At 41.2% G+C, this 6,000-nt stretch overlaps 1 protein-coding gene across 3 annotated transcripts in view; it reads right to left on the bottom strand.

The window, feature by feature from the left end:
• Window positions 1-2,684: 2,684 nt before the first annotated feature.
• Window positions 2,685-6,000, bottom strand: part of CAMK2N1 (calcium/calmodulin dependent protein kinase II inhibitor 1) — a 114,766-nt gene continuing 111,450 nt past the window's right edge. For all 3 annotated transcript variants that reach the window (XM_069240280.1, XM_069240279.1, XM_069240281.1), the window contains exon 4: window positions 2,685-5,824. The gene's annotated coding sequence lies outside the window, so the exon portion shown is untranslated. The remainder of the gene's footprint in view (window positions 5,825-6,000) is intronic.

Below are 6,000 nucleotides of genomic sequence, written 5' to 3'. Positions count from 1 at the left end.
ACACCATTCTAGGACAACCTATAGTCAAGGAAAATGGCCCAACAGAGTATTATTACCACCTGATGTGTCCCCTGGTGGTCACAAAATCGAGTTATTGGGGTATTTTTGGGTGAATGTAACATTTGCATGGAGTCACCCTCATGTTAAGGTATATGTGACATCTCACCAGAAAGCTATGGGAATTAGACTTGATCCCAGTGCAAATCCTCAAGTCTATGTTAATTCTGATAATGAAGAATTGGATGATTTTATAAGCAAATTCAAAACTAAATTTTGCAATAACTTTAGTGACAAATTGGGTGAATACCATGGATTCAAACATTGTATTAAACTATGTGACAAGGCTGTTCCCACCAGGCACAAAGTTAGAAATGTTCCCTTATCCTACAGGGAGAGGTTAAAGGAAATGTTACATGATTTATGTAATGATGGCATTATAGAACCTGTTGAGTCTTCTCTGTGAGTATCTCTAGTTGTGATTTCAGTCAAACCTTCTGGAGAATTGAGGTTATGTGAGGATTTATGCAGCCTTAAAAGCACAAGTTGAGTGGCTACCTATCCTCTACCCAAAGTGCATGAGATGGATACAACATTGGCAGGTGCACATGTTTTTTCAACATTAGACCTAGCATGCTCCTACCATCAGGACAAACTGGATGAGCAGTCAAAAAAACCTTACAGCATTTATCACTCCAGAAGGGCTATTTAGGTGTTGCTGGATGCCTTTCGGACTAGCAAGTGCAGCATCTGTATTCCAGAGAGTAATGAAGGAAATGCTGCAAGGCATATTGGGAGTGCCTGCCTTTCAGGATGATATTTTAGTTTTTAGACAGAATACTGAAGAGCATGTTGGAAAGTTAATTAATGTTTTTTTAGCCTTGTAAGCCAAAGGTCTAACATTGAGATTCAATAAGTGTAAATTCCGAAAACCTGAAGTGGAATATCTTGAGCATCTCATCAGTGGAACAGGAATAAAACCAAAGCTTGGCCATGTGGACAGTATTCTGAAAGCAATGTTCTCACAAGCATAGATCAACTAGTTGCTTTTCTTGGGTTAACTGAATTTTCTGCAATATTAATATCAAATTATGCTGCTAAAGTTGACCCGTTCAGGTGTGACTCAAAAAGAATGCACAATTTTAAAGGGGTAAATAACATTACAAGAGAATTCACCTTATCTCAAACCATTTGTTGTGGGGAAAAATGTGTTGTGACAGTAGATGCAAGTGGATGTGGATTGGGAGATGTACTTATGCAATGAGAATATGGCAATGAATGGATTGTATCATGTGCCTCGAGCACTACGGGAAGCAGAGAAACATTGCTCTGTCATAGAATGAGAGTTGTTGGCGTACGTTTGGGGAGCTGAGTATTTTAGACCTTTTTTGTGAGGTACTAGATTTGTAATAAAAAATGGACCATAAATCATTAGTACATATGATCTCTCCGGGAGGAGGTCGTACTGTGACAGCAAGGCTAGCCAGGTTAGCACGTAAGTTGCAGGGTTTTCAGTACACAATAGCATATGTTCCAGGAAAAAATAATATACATGCTGACTGTATGTCCAGGCTACCGGTATGCAGAGAGAACTTGGTTAATGGTGATAAAGATGAATGTGAGGTGGCATTTACTTTACAGAATATTAATTGGATAGGAGCATTCCGTTATTAGGTAAGACACATGGGGTGCTGAAAAGCGAGCGGATGTGGAATTAAATCGGGTGATGGAATTTATTAATTAGGGGCGTCCTGAACAATGGATGGTTCTCAGATAATTAGTAGGGCTTTTCAAAGTACGAGAAAAGTGTGCATTTGAAAACGGAATCCTGGTTAGGAGTCAAAAGTTTATTCCTCCTTTTAAGCTCAGAAAAGTTATAGTCAACAATGCCCATAAAGAACATTTAGGCATCTCTTGCGCCAGACAGCAGGTGAGGGAGAATTTTTGGTGGACGGATGTAGACAACATGGTGGAGAAACAGGTAAGGACATTTCATGCATGTGCATCTAGTGATAAATCTGCCAAAGCACTTACTCCTGATTCTCATCCCGTAAAGTTGCTGATGGTCCTTGGAGAAAACCTAGGATGGATATAATTGGTCCTTTTCCGATATTACCAAGACAAGAAGCATTTCGAATAGTCATAGTGGACTACTTTTCCAAGGGGTTAGAAAATCAAAATTGTGAGGGAAGTCACTTCCGAAGGTGTGGTGGAATGTTTGGATGAGGTTTTTAGCAGGGAGGGTATCACCCAGGAAATTGTCACAGACAATGGGACTCAATTTATAAGTAATTATCCCCACAACTATCTGGAAAGATGTGGTATTGAGCATAAAAAGTAGGGAGCATGCATGAAATGTGGGAAGATATAAGTGGGTGGCAGGACGAACAATGGCATTCAGACTGGGAATAGACTTGTGAGTGGTTACATGCATCACTGGAATCAATAAACAGCTCCTGTCTTGCTTCACTGTTGACATGATCATTGCGACGAATATTGTTTCCTTCCACACACTTCACCTTAAACTCAGAAATCCTTTAGTGAATTCCTGGCAGATGTAAATGCATGTATTTGTGGGCGTTAACATAAATTAGTGAATTATCAACCAAGTCCTCGGGTTTTAGATGTGAAGATTATCATGTTTCAAAAGATGCTTGAGCAAAAAAAGACAAAGAAAGAAACAGACCACCGGAAGTGCTTACGTTTTATTAATATACATTTCAGAAATGCAATAGCCCTGTGTAATGAGAGAGGATGTGTCACAATACACAATATTAAGATTAGAAATCACTCTCTGGATGCTTGGAGTTAAAAGTGTTAAACAAGCAGCAAAAAGCTTTCCTCACACACCAGTGACTGAGCGGCAAATGGCATGCAAGGAGGGAGCGGCCGTGCTGTACAGAGAAATTAGGGGATAGAAGGAAAGCGACAAAGGACTATCTGTGAAGGTGAAGCAAACAGAATGCAGAGAGAGGTGTAAATGGAAGTAATCCAGGACAGAAAGGGAGGGCGTGAGAAAAGTGGAATGGAATACAGAGAGGACTGGGCGGAAAGGAAGTGAAACGAAGCAATTTATGAAGTTACGATCAGATCTGTACAGTTATTGTATTTTCGGATGGTACAGCCAAATTATCAGACAAATTACTAGTAGTACCTTTTGATTGGTACCAGGAAGACGTTTTGCTGATATGTAACAGAAATGACATAAAACGGCAATTGCAGACCATTATGTTGTTTAGGAAAGTTTATGCAGTGTAAAATTAAGTAACCTACTGAATAGCACCAGGACAAATAAAAGATAATTACTTTGAACAAGCTAGGGCTTTGGTGCAGTAAGACTTGGCAAACAAAAGGAATGAGTTTTTCATGCTGCAAAGAAAAAAATGTGGATAGGGGAACTGAGGTGAACTCTGTATTCATGGACTTTAAAAAGTTTAAAACCATATCAAATAGGGTTAGTGATCAATGAGGCAAAGATGTGAGGAACACGTTGGAAATCGGGGCAAACAGAACCGAAATAAATCGCAAAAGTCTGGGTGGTGTGAAGTGTAATTTTACCATTTTCAGTAACAGGTAAATTATTTCCAAAATATTCATACATTTCGTAAAGATGAACGCGAAGCTCATTGCTTCCATCAAAGCTGATGATAGTAAATTAGGCACGGTAATAAATTCCATGGAGTACGGGCTCCATTGAAAATATGCAGGTCAGGTTAGGTTGTATGTAGGAAGTAAGCGCACAGTAATGCATTCAGGTCACAATAGTCGACATGCAAGCACAAAGTAAATGGGATGATACTTAACAGTACAGCCAAGAAAAGGACCTGGAGTGCTCACAACAAGCAATACACGAAGCGCACAATCTCATCCTGCAACTTGCAAACCAAGGCGAGAATTAAACTGCATTAAAATGGGTATTAACGATAGGGCTAGAGAAGTCAATTTACCACTGTACATGGCACACATCAGCCATTTAGCATCTTCAGTTTTGAGCACCGTACATAAAGAGGATACCAATGAATTTGGAAAAGTTCAAAGATGGGCCTCCAAACTAATCAAAGAATTGGAAGACTTGATTTTTGAGGTGAGGCTCAACCCTTTGAAATTGGTTTCCTTAAGAAAAGGGATGCCATGGAAGGTTTGGTTAACCTGGAGTTGTTTCTATATGAGTTATATTAGGAGTTGGTAGGTGATCTGTGCAGGCGCAGATTGATAAAGAGAAAATGGGACCACGCATTATGACTTGAAGGAGGATGCTCAGTTGATATATTAGGGTTTTTTCAGTGCAAATTGCAACTCTATGGCAAATACCCCCTTCAATCCAGCTTTGAATGCCTGATTCCAGTGCATGTCAACTGTGGCTGCCAGGTTTGCAATAGAAAAACAGTAATAGGAGCCATAGGAATTTTCTTAAACGTTATTATGGGGGATAAAAAGACAAGAATCTGTTTTCCTTCTTTGAAGCAAAATTATCAGACTTTCCGCATAGCTGTCTTTAGCAGCACTAAAGACCTGCTTGAGTGTTGTAAACAGGAAAAAACTTGCCATTATGCCTTCTTTCATCTACATTATTTAAAGGGGAACAAAATGGTGCATAAGTTAGAGGGAGGCAGAAAATATATTTAAAAAAATAACAGCAAAGGCAAGGCAGAACTGGGTGGGCAACAGATGTTAGTTTGGTGGGAAAGTAGGGAGGTGGGGAAAAAAGAAGGGTATTAAAAGTAAAATAAGGTGGAAAAGGGGGTTGGGTGGAAGAAACCGACAAAAGAGAGATGGATAGAGTCAACAGAGGGTGAAAGAAAGGGCAAATCAGAGGAGCTGGAGTAAGAAGTGATGGAGCAACGGGAATGTTCGAAGAGAAGGCCGAGTTAGAGGTAAAAAGAGAAGACTTGTACGAAGGCAGTATGAAAGAAGCAATAGAATCTGGAAGAGAAAATTAAAGGAGGTGGAAATTTCTGAAGCGGCAAGAGGTGAATAGGGAAAAGACAATTAGAAGTTTAAGAAAAGCTGAACTAGAAGAGGATGTTGTGGAGAAGAGGAAGAGTGGCGGAAAGAGTTACAGGAGGAAGGATGACAGATGAAATCAGGAAAGAGAGGGTGTGACATAACAAGGAAAGTAAATCACTGGAAGAAAGGGAAGGGCCCGGGGGAAGAGCATTTCATTAAAATGGGCACAATCTGGTGCCTTTGGCACTCCCAGGTATTTGGCACTCTTACTTTTACGTGTTACTCAGAAGATAAACTGCCACAATCCAGAGACAGGTATTGCTTGCGTGCGGGGGCCGTGGACAAACTCAGCCCCCCATTCTACACGGCCTGGCCAAAAGACCCAGGCCTAAAACATCATCCAAAAAATAAAAACGGCGCTCTCTATACTGTTCTTTCCTTATATACATATAAATATATACAGACATATCAAAAAAGGATTTATGTTCACGCCATTGCAAGATGTGAACGGAAACATCCAAGTACAATAAACACAGAAAGTGAAGGGTACGTTTCACATCCAGGGTGCACAGGACGCATGGTTGGAAGGATGACGAGAGGTAAACAGGATCCCGCAGCTGCCTGGAGCAGACACAGGCCAGAGGGGGGGCTCTCCCCAGCTCGGAAGCCGCTGTGCCTGCTGCATTATTCACCAGTCCGGGCCCGTCTAGGATTGCACACCGCCACCAGGAGAGGACGACAGGAAGCATTCATCACTGCAGACAGGTGACCTCCGAGCCAGCAGCTCATCTGCTTTCAGTCATTGTATTTTTTTCCTCCTTTTAAGACTTGCTTCATGACCTCTCTTCTCTTTCTTCCACATCGCTTCACTCTCCAACACCTGAAAGAGGACACATGCCGCTGGTGAACAGGTCAGTGACTTAACACAAACTTGATATCCACAACCTGCAAAATGTGATAAAGGGCTGTGGGTAGCGACAGTCCATGAACCCTAATGAACACAAGGTGACCCCACCCTAAGGTCCCTCGGTGGAGTGGGTCCATCACACCCCTAAG

Source organism: Pleurodeles waltl, chromosome 6, assembly GCF_031143425.1.
Source record: "Pleurodeles waltl isolate 20211129_DDA chromosome 6, aPleWal1.hap1.20221129, whole genome shotgun sequence".
In the NCBI taxonomy this organism is placed as follows: domain Eukaryota; kingdom Metazoa; phylum Chordata; class Amphibia; order Caudata; family Salamandridae; genus Pleurodeles; species Pleurodeles waltl.
The sequence above is the reverse complement of the archived record's forward strand: the minus strand, read 5'-3'. Positions and strand labels throughout refer to the sequence as shown.